The sequence below is a fragment of the Balaenoptera physalus genome (assembly GCF_965194825.1).
Source record: "Balaenoptera physalus genome assembly, chromosome: 2".
Classification (NCBI taxonomy): domain Eukaryota; kingdom Metazoa; phylum Chordata; class Mammalia; order Artiodactyla; family Balaenopteridae; genus Balaenoptera; species Balaenoptera physalus.
Window position 1 is genome coordinate 63058299 of NC_138883.1, and position 19371 is coordinate 63077669.

The window sequence follows — 19371 nt, forward strand, 5'->3', positions numbered from 1 at the left end:
GCGAGGGCTGGTGGCGCCCGGAGGCCTGGGTTGTCCGGCCTTCCCTCTCCTGGGAGCCCCTGGGGACTGTCCCTCCGCCCTGGCTTGATGCGGGAGTAGAGGGCGAGGCGTCGCCTCTGCAGAGACGCGGGAGGGCGGATAATTTGGGGAAGGGAACCCTTGGCAGTTGGCAAACACTAGTCCCACTAACACGGGGTTTTCTCATTTTGAGTTAATAACCCGAACTCTTTTTTAAAAACTTATTACTCTAAAGACTTAGATTATTTTTAGACTTTAGGGAGACTTGGTGTTGTGGATAATGGTCTTTATAGGATATGTTTGTCAGATGACTACCGCCATCCCCACCCAAGTGAAATGAAAAAAAAAAAATCTCTCAGACAATATAAGCCTTAATCTTTCAAATTTCTTGGCTAAGGAGAGCAAAGAGGAAGCAGTTATACCTCTTTGGGAAATGGGTGGTTCCCAAAAAGCTTGTGGGAAAGAGACCCGCCCTTGTTAATGCACCTTGTTCATAATTACTATCATTTAGAGGTGCAACTATTATTAATTATAGAAAACAAGGTAGTTTATAGCTTCCTTTGCTTTTCGAGAATTATATAGAATTCTATTTTTAATTAAAATTTTCTTACCGTCTGTTGCCCTCTGTTTTGCTGGCCGACCAAACTGCTCTTGAGTTGTGGATATGGTGTTAAAGGAATTTTTTGGACGCTTGGTCATTTCTCGGGCTGGTAAGGGCTGTAATAATACTTAAGGAACAACTGGTCCAATACTTGGCTCTTTTTAGATGAAATTTGAGGTGAAGAGGAAAGTTAGTTTGCCTTTGTTGACGCAGAGAGTTAATGGCAGAACTGAGTTTAGAACCCAGATGCTTGAATCCTAGTTCAGAGTTTATCATCTCAGGCTCTCTTCCTAAAGAATGTTCGTTTCGAAAAATGACGTTTAGTCAGTGACATAAGTCTTTTATTTGAGGTGCATGTTTCTCTACTATATGGTTTACTCATACCAACAGGACAACACCAATACCTAACATTTGTATGGTACTTTACTGTTTACAGAATGACTTCACATAAATTATAATTAATCCTTACAATAACTCTAGAGTTAGTTAAATTATTATCCTCCATTTTTTACAAATGAGAAAGCTGAAGTTCGGGAATGTTAAGTCGTCATCCAGCTACTAGGAGGCAGAGCCAGAACTGGAACCCAGATTTCATGTCTCCAGTTTGATTTTTACTCTTTCTACCTTGATGGCAGCAAATCTATATCACAAGTAAATTGTGTTTATTCCTGTGGAATAGTAAGAAAGCAGTTAAATCCAGTTTAGCAATGTAAAAAGATTTTTTCAAGAAAATATAAATCTTCTAAATATAGTTGAGATTGTCATCTTTTTATTTAAATTCTACTTGAGAGTTAAGCTGTTGAAGAAAAATTTGGCTAGGAGACTGAGACAGGGAAAGTTAATGTGTGGATGTAGGAGATTTATCACAGATAATGGCAGTTTGAAATTGAAGACTTAATGGAATTTGATACCTACTTGGGACAAACTGTAGGCTGGGTAATGGCAGAGCTATAAAGTTGAGTTCCAATAGAGTATTGACATTTCCTAAATTAACTGCCACAGTTCTTTAGTTATGGAATGGTTAAGAAATGGTTCATATATACTTCTTTGGCATAGAAGTTTTTTTTCCACCCTGGAGACGTGGTCTAAATTAAGAGGTCATACATATCAGATATTTTTTAGTGCCTAGCTTTCTCAGTTTGAAAACAAAACAGTTTTTTTTACAAAAAAAAACCCTTTGCTTTTTAGAAATTTATTTTATTTATTTTTAAATGGAGCATATACTGTACATAAACATTTAAAATATCCTTAAGAACCTTCAAATGGAGGACTTTGTGCTTTCAGACTCCCTGCCCCGTGAGTGGAGGAGGTCCATACAGAGAGATTACTGCACTCATTTTAGAACAGTAATTCTCAACCAGGGACAGTTTTGCTCCCGTGGGGACAGTGAGAATGTCTGGAGACACTTTCAGTTGTCACAGTTGGAGAGAGGTGCTACTGGCATCTAGTGGGTAGCAGGTATGCTGCTAAACATCTTGAAACGCACAGGATAATCCCTCACAACAATATTCTAGCTTCAGATGTAAATGGTGCTGAGGTAAACCTTGTCAAAATGTAGAACAAAAACAGATGGACCTCCAAATCCTGCACTTGGTTCTAACATATTAATTAATTGAATAAAATATTCTGTATCTTTAAGTGGTTACAGTTACTTTGTTTGAAATATGATTAATGTGGTTCTTAAGAAAATGAGTGGGAGAGAGTAGAATGGCAAAGACTGAAAGGTGTCTTAGAGGTCTCCCATTTTGCAGATGGGAGAGCCACTTCAGATCCTTTTTGCAAGTTAAGTGCAGGTTTTACATAAAGTAAACACTGTGAGGAAACTAGTTCGCAGAATAATGGGGCATCGCCAGTTACCCAGGATTTTGATTTTTGTTTGGTCCCATCTAAACTGTATTTTTAACCTTTAAATCGAACTGCCATTCACTCAGGGTATTTATAGAATTCAGTGCATCCCAATATATGAGAACATAATTTAAACATCTGGTGTAAGCCTTTGTCCTGGCATGTGTTCCCACTAAAGGACAATTGCAGCTGAATTTATAGAACTTGGAGGATTTAGATTTAAATCTACTGTGTTTATTGATATTGCTGTGTGTTTGATTTTTAGGAACTGGAAGTTAGAATTATTAAAAAATAGAAATAAGGCCTTGTCTAGTTGCTAAAGTTTCATGTTGTCCTCTCCCCCTGCCCCCTTTGTTTTTCGGTTTTTTTTACAATTAATGGCCTTAAGAAAATTATAGTAAGTTAGCAGGTAACTTAGTATCTAACTAAGTGGCTAACATAATTCTTGGCATAAAGTGGATATTGACTAAATGTTATTGATAATTTTCTGGTATGGCAAGGTAACAGTTCAGTCTTCTCAACTTAAAAAAAAAGATAAGCGCTTATTTAGCTAATAAATATATTGATTATTGTTGGATCATTCTTTTTAGTAGCTTTATTGAGGTATAATTGACAGAAAATAAATCACACATATTTAAAGCATATAATTGAATGCTTTTTCAAAAATTGAAGTACAGGTGATGTACAGTATTATATAAGTTACAGGTGTATAATACAGTGATTCACAATTTTTAAAGGTTATACTCCATTTATAGTTATAAAATATTGGCTATATTCTCCATGTTGTACAATATATGCTTTTAGCTTATTTTATGCATAGTAGTTTGTACCTCTTAATCCCCTACCCCTATATTGCACCTCCCCCCTTCCCTCTCCCCACTGGTGACTACTAGTTCTCTATATCTGTGAGTCTGCTTTTTTTGTTATATTCACTGTTTTGTTGTATTTTTTAGATTCCACATATAAGTGATATCATACAGTATTTGTCTTTCTCTGACTTATTTCACTTAGCATAATACCCTCCAAGTCCACCCAGGTTGCTACAAATGGCAAAATTTTATTCTTTTTTATGGCTAAGTAGCATTCCATTGTGTTTATACACCATATCTTCTTTATCCATTCATCCATTGAGGGACACTTAGGTTGTTTCCATGTCTTGGCAATTATAAATAATGCTGCTATGAACAATGGGGTAATTGAGTACATACATATACCTATACATATACATATTTTTGACATACATATACCTTGTGAAGCCATCATGACAATCAAGATAAGGAACATAGACAATCAAGAAAATAAGTATATCTGTAACCTCTCAAAGTTTCCTTTTGCCCCTTTGTAATCCCTTCCTCTCATCCTTACTTGCCTGCCATCCTACCCCTTCCCTGGGCAACCACTGATCTGCTCTCCTCTACGTTAGTTTGTATTTTATATATATATGGAATTAACAGTATTTACTCTTTTTTGATTGGTTTTTCTACTCAGCATACTTTGAAATTCCTCTGTATTTGTTTTGTGGTGGCATATCTATAGTACTTTGCTCTTATTGCTGAGTAATATTTCATTGTATGGATATGCTATAATTTGATTATCCCATTCACATGTTGATGGACATGTGGGTTTTCAGTTTTGGACTATTCCATATAAAACTGCTGTGAGATGTACCTGTTATATAGACATATGCTTTCTTTTCTCTTGGAATAAATACTTAGGAATGGCATGGATGAATCCTATGGCAGTTGTGTGTTTCTTTTTAGAAGCTGATATACTGTTTTTTGTTTTTTTACCATTTTACATCCTTACAAGCAGTATGTGAGAGTTCTAGTTCCTCCACAAATGCACCAACAGCACTTGGTATGGTATTTCTTTTTCTTGTCAGCCACTATAATAAGTTATGTAGTGGATATAATTAGTGTTTCCCTGATATCTAATAACATTGACCTTCTTTTCATGTGCTTAATTTGCCATTGTATAACTTCTTTGCTGAAATCAAGTTCAAATCTTTCACCTATTTTTAAATTGAGTTGTTTGCTTTCTTATTTAGTTTTGAAAATTCTGTATATATTCTGGATACAAGTACTTTATCAGATACATGATTGGCAAAGATTTTTTTTTTTCCCCAGTCTTTGGATGTCTTTTAATTCTCTTATTTTCTTAGAAGGAGTAGGAATTCTTAACTTTGATAAAGTCAATATGTCACGTTTTTCTTTTATGGTTCATGCTTTTGGTGTTGTATCTGAAATCTTTGCCCAAAGTCAAGGTCACAAAAATTTTCTCCTATGTTTTCTTCTAGAGTTTTAAAATTTTAGGATCTATATTTAGGTCTGTGATCCATCCTGAGTTAACTCTGCAAATATGGTTTGAGGTATGGATTGAAGTTTATTTTTTTGCATATGGATATCCAAATTTTCCAGCACCATTTGTTGAAAACGACTGCCCTTTCTCCACTGAATTGCCTTTGTACTTTTTCCAAAACTCAGTTGTCTATATATGTATGGATCTATTTTGGGACTCTGTTTTGTTCTGGTGATCTATTTGTTTGTGTTGATGCCTGTACCACAGTGGGTTTTTTTGTTGTTGTTACCATAACTTGATAATACATCTTGAAATTAGATGGTGTTGTCCCTCCAACTTTGTTCTTCTTTTTCAAAGGTTTGTGTTTTCTTGGAGCGGGGGGAGGGAGCTATGCCAGATCCTTTACCTTCCCATATGAGTTTTAAGATTAGCTTGTCAATTTCTTAAAAATAAATAAACAAACAAATTCTTGCTGGGGTTTTGATCGGGATTGTGATGAATTTGTAGGTCACTTTGGGAAAAATTGACAATATTGAATTCTCTGACTCATGAACAAGGTATGTTTCTTGATTTTATATAGGGCTTCTTTAATTTCTCTAGCAGCGTTTTATACTTTTTAATCTACAGGTCTTACACATCTTTTGTCACTTATCCCTAAATATTTTCTACTTTTGATACCGTTGTAAATGATATCTTCATAACCATTTTTTAAAAAAAAATTATTTTATTTATTTTTGTCTGCGTTGGGTTTTCGTTGCTGTGCACGGGCTTTTCTCTAGTTGTGGTGAGTGGGGGCCACTCTTTGTTGCGGTACGTGGGCCTCTCATTGAGGTGGCTTCTCTTGTTCCCGAGCATGGGCTCTAGACGCATGGGCTCAGTAGTTGTGGCTTGCGGGCTCTAGAACTCAGGCTCAGTAGTTGTGGCGCATGGGCTTAATTGCTCTGCGGCACGTGGGATCTTCCCAGACCAGGGATCGAACCCGTGTCCCCTGCACTGGCAGGCGGACTCTTAACCACTGCACCACCGGGGAAGCCCCTTCATGACTATTTCTGATTGCTAGTAAAAGGAAATGCAGTTGATTTTCGTATATTGAGCTTGTATCATGAAACCTTGCTAAACTCACTTATTAGTTCTATTAGTATTTTATAGATTTCATGGGATTTTTTTTTTACATGCATGATCTCATTGTCTGTGAATAAAGATGGTCTTGCTTCTTTTTAACCTGGATGCCTTTATGTCTTTTTCTTGTCTTGAACTTATTGGAATCTCTAGCACAGTGTAGAATAGAAGTGGTGAGAGTGGACATCCTTGTCTTTTTCTTGATCTTAAGGGTAAAGTGATCAGTTTTTTACCATACAATATGATGTTAATTGTAGGTTTTTTATAGATGCCCTTTGTCATGTTGAGAAAGTTTTATTCTTTTTCTAGTTTGCTGAGAGTTTTCATCAAGAATAGATATTAGATATGTCAAATGCTTTTTCTGTTTCTATTGAGGTTAACAGGTTTTAAAATTTTTTTCATTCTGTTAATGTGATAAATTATAATCATGGATTTTCAAGTGTTAAATCAACTCTGCAGTCCTCTGCAAACCTAAGTTGATTGTGATATCTTGTCATTTTTATATATTGTTGGATTTGATACTCTAAAATGTTTGTAATTTTGTAATTATGTTTGTGAGGGATATTGGTCTATACTTTTCTTGTAATGTTTTTGCTTTTTTATAACAGGTAATGTTAGCCTCATAGTATTAATTGAGAAGCATTCCTTTCTTTTCAGTTTTCTGGAATTGTTCATGTAAAATTGGTATCATTTTTTTTCCTTAAATGTTTGTTTGAATTCACCAATGAAGCCATCTAGATATGGAGTTTTCTTTGAGGGAAGGTTTTTAACTATTTTAATAGAGGGCTGTTCAGGTTATCTGTTTCTTCTTGAAAGAACATTGGTAGTTTGTATCTTTCAAGGGATTTTCCTATTTCATATAAGTTGTCAAATTTATAGGTATAAAGTTGTTCATAATGCTCCGTTATTGTCCTTTGATATCTATAGAATCTGTGATGATGTCACCCCTCTTATTCCTAATTTGTCTTTCTTTCCTGATGACTCTGGCTGGAGGCTTACCTCTTTTATTGATCGTCTAGAAGGACCAGTTTGTGGCTTCATTGATTTTTCTCTGTTTTTCTGTTTTTATTTCATTGATTTCTGCTTTGGTCTTTATTATTCCCTTTTTCTGCTTAGTTTTAGTTTAATTTGCTCTTTTTCTAGGTTCTTAAAGTGTAAACTGAGGTTATTGATTTGAGACCTTTTTTCTTTCTAATGTAGGCATTTGGTGATATAAATTTTCCCCTAAACAGCATCCCACAAATTATGGTATTTTGTATTTTCATTTACAGCTAGGTCCAGAATGCATTCTAACTTCCCTTTTGATTTCTTCTTTGATCCATGGGTTATTTACAAGTGTGTTTTTTAGCTTCAAATATTGGTGGATTATCCTGATATCTTTCTGTTATTGATTTCTAATTTGATTTCATTATAGTCAGAAAACATATGTTTTATGACTTGAATTCTTTAAAATTTATCGAAATTTGACAGTCAGGAATATGTTTTAACTTGATGGATGTTCCATATTCACTTGAAAACAGTATATATTCTGCTGTTGGTGGGTTGAGTGTTTGAAAAATGTCAGTTAGGATAAGTTGTTTGATAGTATTGTTCAGGTCTCCTGTATCCTTGCTGAATTTGTCTCCTTGTTTTTACAAATTATTGAGGGGGGGGCTGAAATTTCTGACTGTAGTTGGGGGTTTGTCTATTTCTTTTTGAGTTCTATCAGATTTTGCTTAATGTATTTTGAAGCTCTGTCATTAGGTGTCTAAACATTTAGGGTTATTATTTCCTCTTGATAAATTGAGTTCTTTAGCATTACAAAATGATATCTTTAACCTTGGTAATAGTCTTTGCTCTGGAATCTACTTTGATAGTAATATATAGACTTCTGCTTTCATTGACTAGTATATATTTTCCTGTCTTTTTAATCTATTTGTTTCTTTATATAAAGTGGATTTCTTGGTGGCAGTATATATTTGAGTCTTAATTTTTAATCTAATTTAAGACTCTCGGCCTTTGAATTGAGATGTTTGGATGACTTTTTTGTTCTTTGTCACTGTGCTGTTCATTACATCCCCAGAATTTATTTATCTTATAACTAAAAATTTATACCTTTTCACTCTCTTTGCCCATTTTCCCCACCCCTACCCCCTGCGTCAACCACCATTCTGTTCTCTGTTTCTATGAGTTTGCTGTCTTTAAATTTCACATATAAGTGAGATCATACAATATTTGTCTTTCTCTGTCTTATTTCACTTAGCATGATGCCCTCAAAGTCTACCTATGCTGTAGCAAATGACAGGATTTTCTTCTCTTTTTTTTTGACTGAATAATATTCCTTTGTATGGACATACACATGTCCATACAAACGAATATATATCACATTTTCTTTATCCATTCATCTGTTGCCAGGCACTTAGGTTGTTTCCATGTCTTGACTGTTGTAAATAATGCTGCAGTGAACATGGGAGTGCAGATATCTCTTCAAAGTAGTGGTTTCGTTTCCTTTGGGTATATACCCAGAAGTGGAATTGCTGGATCATGTGGTAGTTCTATTGTTAATTTTTTAAAATAATTAATGAATTAATTAATTTACTTATTTTTGGCTGTGTTGGGTCTTCGTTGCTGCACGTGGGCTTTCTCTAGTTGTGGCGAGTGGGGGCTACTCTTCGTTGTGGTGCATGGGCTTCTCATTGCGGTGGCTTCTCGTTGCAGAGCACAGGCTCTAGGCATGTGGGCTTCAGTAGTTGTGGTGCACGGGCTCACTAGTTGTGGCTTGTGGGCTCTAGAGCACAGACTCAGTAGTTGTGTCATGTGGGCTTAGTTGCTCCACAGCATGTGGGATCTTCATGGACCATGGATTGAACCTGTGTCCCCTGCATTGGCAGGCAGATTCTTAACCACTGCGCCACAAGGGAAGTCCCCCGTTTTTTTTAAACAATTTTTTTTTTTTTTTAATTTCTTGGCCATGCCGCCTGACGTGGGATCTTAGTTCCCCGACCAGGGATCGAACCCATGCCCCCTGCAGTGGAAGCATGGAGTCTTAACCACTGGACCGCCAGGAAAGTCTCTCTATTGTTAACTTTTTGAGGAACCTTTATGCTATTTTTCATAGTGACTGCACAAATTTACATTTCCACACAACTGATTTTTGTATGTTGATTTTGTATTGTGTAATTGTACTGAATTCATTTATTAGTTCTGATAGTTTTCTAGTGGAGTCTTTAGGGTTTTCTATATTATAAGATCATGTCATCTGCAAATAGAAACAGGTATACTTCGTCCTTTCAGATTTGGGTGGCTTTTATTTTTTCTTCTTGCCTCTTCTTGCCGAATTGCTCTGGCTAGGACTTCCAATACTGTGTTGAACAGGAGTGATGAAAGTGGGCATCTTGCTCTTTCAGCTTTTCACCACTGAATATGATGTTAGCTGTAGGCTTGTCATATATGACCTTTATTATGTGGCAGTACATTCCCTCTATACCCAGTTTGTTGAGAGTATTTATTATGAATGTGATGTTGAGTTTTTTTTAAATGCTTTTTCTGTATCTGTTGAGATGATCATATGACTTTTAACCTTCATTTTGTGAATCTGTGAATCACATTGGTTAATTTGTGATGTTTGAACCATTCTCGCATGCCTGGAATAAATCCCGCTTAATCATGGTTATGATCCTTTTAATATATTATTGCGTTTGGTTTGCCAGTGTTTTGCCAATGTTTTGTTGAGGATCTATGTTTTTCAGGTATATTGGCCTGTAATGTTCTTTTCTTTTTTTTTCTTTCTTTGTAGTGATTTTGTCTGGTTATGTTATCAGGGTAATGCTAGCTTTGCAAAATGAGTTTGGAAGTATTCCCTCTGTTTCCATTATATGGAAAAGAGTTTGAGAAGGATTGGTATGAATTCTTTAAATGTTTGGCAGAATTCACCAGTGAAGCCATCTGGTTCTGGACATTTCTTTGTTAGGAGGTTTTGGATTACTGATTTAGTCTTGTTACTTGTAATTGTTCTTTTCAGATTCAGACCAATAACTTGCCATTTAGATCTGGATGACATACATTTAAAGTTATTATTGATTTGTTTGAGTTTGATTTAAGTTTGTGTCTATTATCTTGCTGTTTTCTATTTGGCTTATCTTTTCTTAGTTTTCTTTTTTCCCTTTTTTTATGTTAGTTGAATAAATTTATGATTTTTAAAAAATTTCTTTGTCTTATTAGCTATAATCTTTTATTATTTTAGTTGTTGCTATATGATTTATAGTATGATTTATATATCTTCAACTTCCCAGAGTCTACTTACTATTAAGTGATATTCTACCACTTCTCATGTTGTGTAAGAACTTTACAGAGTGTGCTTTCATTTCTCTTCCCAGCCTTTATACTTTTTTGATCATACATTTACTTATATTGATACATGTTGTAAACCCTATAATAGTTTGTTTTGTCTAAGCAAGCAGTTATCTTTTAGATACTTTTAAATAATGAGGAAAAAGATATATATTTACCCATGTGGTACCATTTCCAGCGCTCTTCATTCCTTTGCAGAGATAGATATTTCCAGCCAGCCAGCATCATTTTGTTTTTGTTGGAAGGATTTCCTTTAACATTTCTTTTGTAATGATGGTCTGCTGGTGATGGATTCGCTATGCTTTTGTTTATGTTAAAAAGTCTTTATTTTTCCTTCTTTTTTGAAAGATGTTTTGCTATTATTAGAATTCTTGGTTGATGGCTTTTTTCCTTTGTCCTTTAAAGATTTTACTCCACTGTCTTTTTGCTTGCATTGTGTCTGATAAGAAGTCTGCTGTCATCTTTTTTTTTTTTTTTTTTTTCCCCCCAAAGAGGAAAAAAGCAAATTTGTTGTTGTTGGTAGAAGGGCATGAAGGGAAGGGCTCTTCACCCTTCCCAACATCTTGCATGGATGGGAGGTTGGGGACAACAGAAGAGGCAGTAGATGGGGGTGCAGGCCCCACTCTGTACAATATAGAAGAATCTGATATAGATACTTTGTATAAAAGCCACTTATCCTCATTTGTGTCCTCTTGCTGGCTGGCCAGGCTCGGGGGCTCTGGGGGACAAAGAAGCTGGGTGGTGGGCCAGGACTCAGGGACACCCCATGGTCCCCATCCTCTGGCTGTCCCCTTGCGGGGTCACTTTGGATCCTTGGTGAGGGCGTAGCAGAGCTCCAGTGGTCGGGACACTTTCCAGAACTTCTCATTCATGTGCTCCAGGGTCAGCAAGCCGTTCAGTGTCGTGAAAGCTCCACCCCAGGGGGTGATGTAGATGGTATACTGCTTTTCACTGACACCCTCCAGACTGGGCAAGGCAGGCTCCTCAGGGCCGTCACCTCCTCCGGCACCCCTACCCTCCCCGCCTCCCCCATCAGGTCCTCCGGCGTCAGAGGCACCCCCTGCAGGCCCTCCTGGCTCCCCTGCCTCTTGCTGCTGCCTCTGTTCGAGAGCAGTGCACAGGGCCAAGTACTTGGAGAGATGGTCCACTGTGGCATTCCCAGTTATCTTCACACACCTAGTCTGGCAGTATTCTCCCTTCTCCACGAGCAGGGGGTGGGGCCGGAACACGAGCTCAATTTCTCCACCTGGCTCTGGGGGACTGGGAGCCCCGGGAGGGCTTGGGGGAGGCAGGGTTCCCCCTCCCAGGGTCCCTCCCCAGTCACCAGAGTCTTCAGAACCGGCACTTGCACCCATCCCACCAGTGCCACCTCCCCCTGTCCCTACACTGCTCCCCCGGCGCCCCCTCTACGGGGTCACTTGGGAGCAGGGCCTGGGGCAGAGTCAGGGGCGGAGTCTGAGCTCACGTCCTCTCCATTCCCCTCTCCCTCCCCCGCCTCTCCTTCCCCCCAACTCATCGTTGTGGTCTGATCTGACCCAGGCATCGGCCGTCTCACACGCTGGGCCCTGTGCATGGCCTGCATGCGCAGCCCCTCCTCAGTGCTGGAGCTCAGCGCCTGCTGGTTGTGCAGGCGGCTGAGGTGCATGAGCACCCTGTCTTGGTGGGCCTCATATTCCTCCCCGCTGGGGTAGATCTTAGAGATCAGAGCATCGAAGTTGGGGTCTGGCTGCAGAGACCGCTTGGATACCAGCTTCTTTCGGCAGGTAGGGCACTCCTTGTTCCTGCTGCGCGGGGCCGTGACAGTGCTATCAGAGCAGAATCGGTGGAGGCACTCCTTGGTTGTCATCGTATTCTTCAGCATGTCCAGGCAGATGGGGCACATGACCTCTGAATGCAGCGACCGAGGGGAAACTGCAGTCTCTGTGCCATCCATGATGGCTTCCTGGAGGTGTCGATGAGTGGAAAGGCGGTGGGTTGGTTTGGGGGAAAGGGGTTTTAGAAACAAGTGGTCCATGAAATTGGAGTCTTGAGAAATACAGTGAGATGTCACAACCTGGGTACCTCACGTTGGCCACTTGAGGAAATTGGGAATTCTTAGAGTAGGAGCTTTGGAATAGAAGGATCTAAGGTTTGGTGATAGGCCTGGGGATGGGCATGGCACAGATTTTCCATCTGTGGAACACTTACTTGGTCAACAGAATTTCTTACAGTGCAGTCCTGGTACTACCTATATAACAATCCCCTAGGATGCATGTTAAAAATGCAGATTCTAGGGTCCCATCCCATTACTGTATCACAATGTTACAGGTAGGGGCCAGCAGGAATTCCATTTTTAATAAACTCCGAAGGTGAGTCTTACATGCACTTACCTACCATGCTGAACTGAGGAACGGGGAAGGTAATTTCAGCCTGTTTACTGTCTTTCAAATGAAGATAGTAATACTTGCTCTACCTCTCTGGCACATCTGAGGGGTCCGGTGGAGCTCATACAGACTCAGTTCCCACCTTTTGCTGGCATTCTGGGCATTCGCCAGCGTCGTCATGGTGACCGGGCACAGACCCCCCACGAGGGCTCCACCGCCGGGGAGGAGGAGAGGTAGACAGCCTCCAGCCGTCTGCGCTCCCGCCGCAGCAGCGCCTCTCCCGGGGCCCAGGCTCCTCGGCTGAGTTCGCTCGGTCCGCAGCCGCTGCTCAGACAGCAGCTCCTGCCGCTGCTGCTGCCGCCGCCATGGCCCGGGCGCTGGGGCCCTGGGCCCTGTCATCTTTATCTTACTCTGTATATATATATATATTTTTTTCTTTTTTTCTGGCTGCTTTTAAGATTTTCTCTTCATCACTGGTTTTGAGCAATTTGATTATGATGTGCCATGGTGCAGTTTTCTCAATATTTCTTGCCATGGGGTTCCTCAAGATTCTTAGATGTGTGGGTTTAGAGTTTTCATAAAGTTTGCAAAATTTTTGGCCATTTTCCGCCAGTTATTTCTCCCCTCTGTACTTTTACTTACTTATTCTTTTATTTATTTCATTTATTAGTATATTGAATATTAATATCAGGTTCATATATTAGGAAGTATTATTAGTATATTGGAGGCACTCATAGCTTTCTGAAAAGAACTGATATTCTTTTCATTTTTTTATATTCTTCTGTGTTTTATCTTGAGTAGTTCCTATTTCTACTCTTCAAATTTACTAGTCTCTTCTGCTACATGCAATCTGCCATTAATCACACTAGTTTATTTTTCATCTTAGATGTAGTTTTTATCTGGTTCATTTTGTGTGTGTGTGTGTGTATAAAATTATATTGTCTGTATATCTTCTTAGCTTCTTGAACATATGGAATACAAGTAAAATAACTTAATATCCTCTCTGCTCATTCTAACATCTCTATCTATTCTGGGTCAGTTTCCATCAGTTGATTATTATTCTCATCCTGGGTTGTTTTCTTGCTTCTTTGTATGCTGAGTAATCTTTGGATGTCTCATATTTGAATTTTAGCTTCTGGATATTTTTGTATTCCTATAAATTCTTGAGCTTTTTACTGGGATGCAGTTAAATTACTTGAAAACAGTTTGATCATTTCAGGTCTTGCTTTTAGGGTTTGTTGAGTGGATCCATCTAGGGATAATTATTACCTACTGTGAGGCAATACCTTCCTGAGTATTCTATTCAGTGCCCACAGGTATGAGGGATTTTTTGTAGCCCCGCTCTTGGGAACAGGCACTGTTCCCCAGTTTATGTGAGCATCTGGTACTGTTCTCCCATATTCTCTTGCATAGTACTTTTTCCTGTCTTGGGAAGTTTCCTTGCAAGTATTTATGATCATACTGAAAGAGAACCCTCTCCAGTCTTCGAGGATCTCACCGTGTACAGCTCTCTCCTCTTTGGTGCTCTGTCCTGTGGACTCTAATTACCTTGGTTTCCTTGCACTGTCAGCTCATTTTCTCAACTCATGGATTCCACTGGCTCTGCCTGGATTCCCTTTCCTCTCACCATGGGCTGGAAACTCTTAAGACATTAAACTGGAGTAGCTGAAGGTATACCTCCTTTGTTTGCCATATGTCAGGAATGACTTTCCTTATCTGATGTTCATATCTGCTTGAAACAGACAAACAAAAGAACAAAAAAACCCCTGAAACATAAACAACAATTTTCAAGACACTGGACATCAGATGCCCATAATAAGAGGTTCTCTTAAATGAATGAGACTGAAAATTGGCTTCATACAAAGCAACTTGGCCCCCATTTTTTTACTTTTTTACATTCAGAGAAGAAATTTATGATCAATTGATTATTGACTATATCTGTGAAAAATATCTAATTGTTCTCCAATCTGAATATATTAATGTTTTCAGAAAGAAAATCAGATTAAAATATCTTAGAAAAATAAAAAACAGTGTTCATTAGGTATAAAAAGTAATGTATAAAAGAAACAAGTACTGTTTATGTTCATTAAGTAAATAACTTGAAAGTGGTATAGATTAGCTTGGAACAGATATGCCTGGAAATCTGAAAATGTGTAGGAGTCATTGTGAACGGTAAACTGCCTATAAGAATAAACTAACTTGATATTTGAATATGTTCTTAGGATTTGATGTGCAAAGTTAGCAAGTTATCCTATATACATGTCATTAGACTCTTTACATTCTTTAATTTGTATAAACTCTTTATATTCTTTAATTTGACTCTTACTGATTTAAAAAATTAATTTGACTTCATTGAAATGTTTTATCTTTGTGTATTTATGAAGAAGTGATTTACTGAGCAGATTATTTACATAAACAATATTGCTGATTAATTTGCTTAGTAAAACAAGCTGTTTCAAAATATTGTAAGCCATTTTTGCATTAACATTTCTTTCATTAAGGATTTTATTGCATCCAAAGAATTTTACATGGCTTATAGGACTGAATAAAATGTGGAATAGAACAATTAGTGATAAAACAAGCAACCGAAGAGCCATTACTTAAAGGTAACATTATCAGGTTCCAGAGATGAGCTGATTATAGCTATAAGGCATTGAATTTGGTTCTTAGATTTCCTGGCAGCCAAAGTGAAAAGAGAAACATGTTGGGTTACAAGTTTTCAGTGTCCTAGAAAATTCTGAAAGCATACTTTTTTCTTTCTTTCTTTCTTTTTTTGGTTAAAACATTGTTTTTTCTGGATTCTAAATTCAATCACAATTTGTATATATATGTATGTTCATATATTATTTAATGTGTCTTCTTTTAGAAGGATCATGCAGTAGAAATAGATTTTGGAGAAAATAGAAAAATAGGTGATTAGTATGTTTGTTAGATCTATTCTTTCTAAGATCAAATGTCTACACAATCTAAATTGTTTTCATTCTTTCTTTTTTTTTCTATTTGTGTAAATGGCACCACCATCTTCGAGGTTACTAAGACATGAAACTTTCATCTTTGACAATGTGGTAGAAAAAGAAAAATAAATTTATCTTAGTCACATTATCTTCTTCAACCTCTTGTTACCCCTCTCTGGTATTTTACATTTCAGTAATATTGAATGAGACATCACTTTCTGTGATGCCTGTGCTTTTGCTAATGTTATTTACTGTACCGTCATTAATAACCCATTTCTTTTAACCTTCTTATTAAGAAAGAAAGAATAAGAGGGAGGAAGGAAGGAGGAAGAAAGAATGAAGCATCAACAACAAAATAATAATCCCACTTATTGGATTTCAAAACTGCAGTCTGGAGTGATAGCTACTGTAGAAAGGAAGTAGACTTTGTATGAACTCTAAATTGAAAACTTAATATGGTGTGCATTAATCCATTTTTAGAAAATACCACTACCCATTAATTATGGACCAACCATGAGTTAGCTATACTTCACGTAAGAGCAGTATTACATGAATGTGAGTGGTAATAAGAATTCTATTCTAGGAAGCCCGCTGGTGCAATGAGAAAGTAGATCAGGTGCTACTAAGAAGGCACCTAATAGTATATTATGTAAGATGGCAATTGTATTAAAGAAAAAGCAGGGGAAGAAAATCATACTTATAACTGAAAGCCTTTACTCTTCCTTCAGTCTCAGGGGAAAATCTGTAGAGCTTTGGTGAAGTCTTCTCTATCATCTGGTAGGCATAGGGACTTTTCTTACTTACTTCTAGTAATTTGGTTATTTATTACAGTGTAATTACTTATTTGCATGCCTGTGTCTTACAGCCTTCCGGAGAGTAGAAGTGTGTCTCTTCAACTTCATATCCCTAGACTCAGCATAGTGCCTGGCATATGAAAGGTGCTTAGTAAATATTATGTAGTTCATGAATGAATGTATTAGGTATGAGGAGAGCAAAGTTGCTCTTCTGTGAGTAACTTCCTTTCAGTGAAGAATGGTAGAAAAAAGGTTTAAAGTCAGTATTCTGATCAGAAAGAATCCTTGGGTTACCTGAAGGACCTGTGCAAAAAAACTGGCTCAGAATCTAAAATCTGTCCTATGTGAAACAGAAAAACAAAGAAAAACAAAAAAATAGGACGTTACATGAAAAATGTTTATGGCATTATGGCAGAGGTTATGAGATGATCTTCACCATTACTGAAAGAAATCTTCATGACCCTTATATAAAATCTAATTTTTTAAAAACTTTTGTCTGGTGAGCACAACAACATGTCATCTTTGAAGTGTATACCACCCACTCCCCCCAAATCTAACAGAATAAACTGACTTGTAGACAGACACAGAGGAGAAGGAGATGTGGAGATGGAACCGAATACTGAGTTTGTGGCTCTAATGTGTCACAGCAGCCACAGGAGGCTAATATAAATCTGTTAGTGTTTTGGCCTTTTGCTTTTCCATATGAATTTGAGAATCAGCTTGTTAAATTCTGTGAATAATATTGTTAGGATTTTTAAAATTGTATTGCCTTGAATCCATAGGTTTAATTTAAAGGAGATTGACATCTGTAGTATGTCTACAGTTGACCCTAGAACGGCATGGGTGTTAGGGGCACCAACCCTCCACACAGTTGAAAATCAGCATGTAACTTATAGTCGGCCTTCCATATCCCTGCTTCTGCATCCACAGATACAACCAACTGTGGATTGTGTAGTGCTGTAGTATTTACTATTGAAAAAAATTCATGTATAAGTGGATTCGTGCAGTTCAAACCTGTCTTGTTCAAGGGTCAGCTGTATTCTTCCTATCCCAAGGGGTTTCCATTTATTTTATTAGGCTTTCCTTAAAGGTTGTAAATAAAAAAATTTATATTTTTCTCTAAGAAAGATTTGCACATCTTTTTTATGGTCAAGAATAGGTACATTTAGGGACTTCCCTGGTGGGCCAGTGGTTAAGACTCTGTGCTTCCAATGCAGGGGAACGCAGGTTCGATCCCTGGTCGGGGAACTAGGATCCCGCATGCTGTGCAGTGCGGCGCAAGAAAAAAAAAAAACAGAAACCAAAACCAAAAAAAGAATAGGTACATTTCAAAAGGATGTTAAATTTAAAAGGGATGACTTCTGTTTGCTGCAGAAGGAGCACATGTGACCACTTCATTAAATGGTGGTTTAAAGATTAGGAGGAAAGAATTCATTTGGATAAAAACATTTATAGATCACTACTTTATATCTTATAACAGAATATGTTCTACATTATTTTGATTCTTCAGTATAAAATGGAAGGCAAATTAAGAAAATATATTTGAGGGAGATGCAAGAGGGAGGAGATATGGGAATGTGTGTATATGTGTAGCTGATTCACTTTGTTATAAAGCAGAAACTAACACACCATTGTGAAGCAATTATACTTCAATAAAGATGTTTAAAAAAAAAAAGAAAATATATTTGAAATATTGGGATAAGGAAGACAACTCTTAAAACTCACACCAAAGTTAGAAATTGTCATGAAAATGATTGGTAAATTTGCTTTTATAAAACATTTTAAATTTCTAATAGTAAAACCCATCATTAACAGAGATAAAAGACGAACAGCAGACTAAGAAACACTTGCAACATTTAAAGACGTTAATTTCCTTAATTTATGGACTGTCAAAAATATATGAAATATGGAAAGAGATTCTCTCATACATTACTGGCTGAATCTAAATTAGAGGGCAGTTTGTTAACTGTCAAAATTTTAAATGTACATATGTATATGCTTTGAAACCAGCACTTCCATTTCTTAGTATTTTTTCTCTTTTTTTTTTTTTTATAAATTTATTTTATTTTTGGCTGTGTTGGGTCTTCATTGCTTTGCGCGGGCTTTCTCTAGTTGTGGTGAGCGGGGGCTACTCTTTGTTGCAGTGCACGGGTTTCTCACTGCAGTGGCTTCTCTTGTTGCAGAGCATGGGCTCTAGGTGTGCGGGCTTCAGTAGTTGTGGCACTTGGGCTCAGTAGTTGTGGCTTGCGGGCTCTGGAGTGCAGGTTCAGTAGTTGTGGCGCACGGGCTTAGTTGCTCCGCGGCATGTGGGATCTCGCTGGACCAGGGCTCGAACCCGTGTCCCCTGCATTGGCAGGCAGATTCTTAACCACTGTGCCATCAGGGAAGTCCCTCTTAGTATTTTTTCTAAGGAAGTAAGTGGATGAGTGTGTAGGATCACTGCAGTGTTGTTTAGAATAGTGAAAAATTTGAACTAATCTAAATATTATTTGGGGGTTGATTTTAGAATTTAGGTATGTTCCTTTAGTTGAACATTATGATTCTCAGGAATTGTTAGCATTCTCATAATTACTTAATGAATAATGGTTCCATCTCTTCATTATCTTTGGGAAGTTTTTAAAGAAAAAACATTTTTATAGAAGCAGCTGTCATATATTGGAAATAAGAGTTAATGTTTTTGAACATTTATATGTGACAGGTTGTGGACCAAGCATTTTACATGTGTTACCTGACTTTAAGTTTTTCAACAGACTAGTGTGGCAGATAGTAATTGATCCCCACGGAAACTTGAGTATTAAATGGCTCGTAAGCAGGGTGATATAGTGGGGGAAGTCATAATATCTGTGTTCTGATCTCAGCTATATTATTTACTTAACACTTTATAGATACTTTGCCTGTCTGTAAAATTAAAATAGTAACATCTCAGGTATTATTGGAAGATTACATGAAAAAAATGCATTTGAAGCACAGAATTTATGGAAGAATTTAAAACATTCCAATTTTCATTGGAACCTTAAAGGTGATAAAATTGAATCAGATATTATGACCTA

The 19371-nt window shown here is 37.5% G+C and overlaps 1 protein-coding gene and 1 pseudogene across 11 annotated transcripts in view; one reads left to right on the forward strand and one right to left on the reverse strand.

Moving 5' to 3' along the window:
- LOC309656127 (E3 ubiquitin-protein ligase RING1-like) lies at window positions 1-17861 on the reverse strand (annotated as a pseudogene). Its single transcript has 2 exons — window positions 12676-17861; window positions 1-12152 (listed from the first exon to the last, which is right to left on the reverse strand). The product of its transcript is annotated as an E3 ubiquitin-protein ligase RING1-like (transcript).
- Window positions 1-19371, forward strand: part of RALGAPA1 (Ral GTPase activating protein catalytic subunit alpha 1) — a 218988-nt gene that overhangs the window by 1322 nt on the left and 198295 nt on the right. The gene's annotated exons all lie outside the window — the stretch shown is intronic.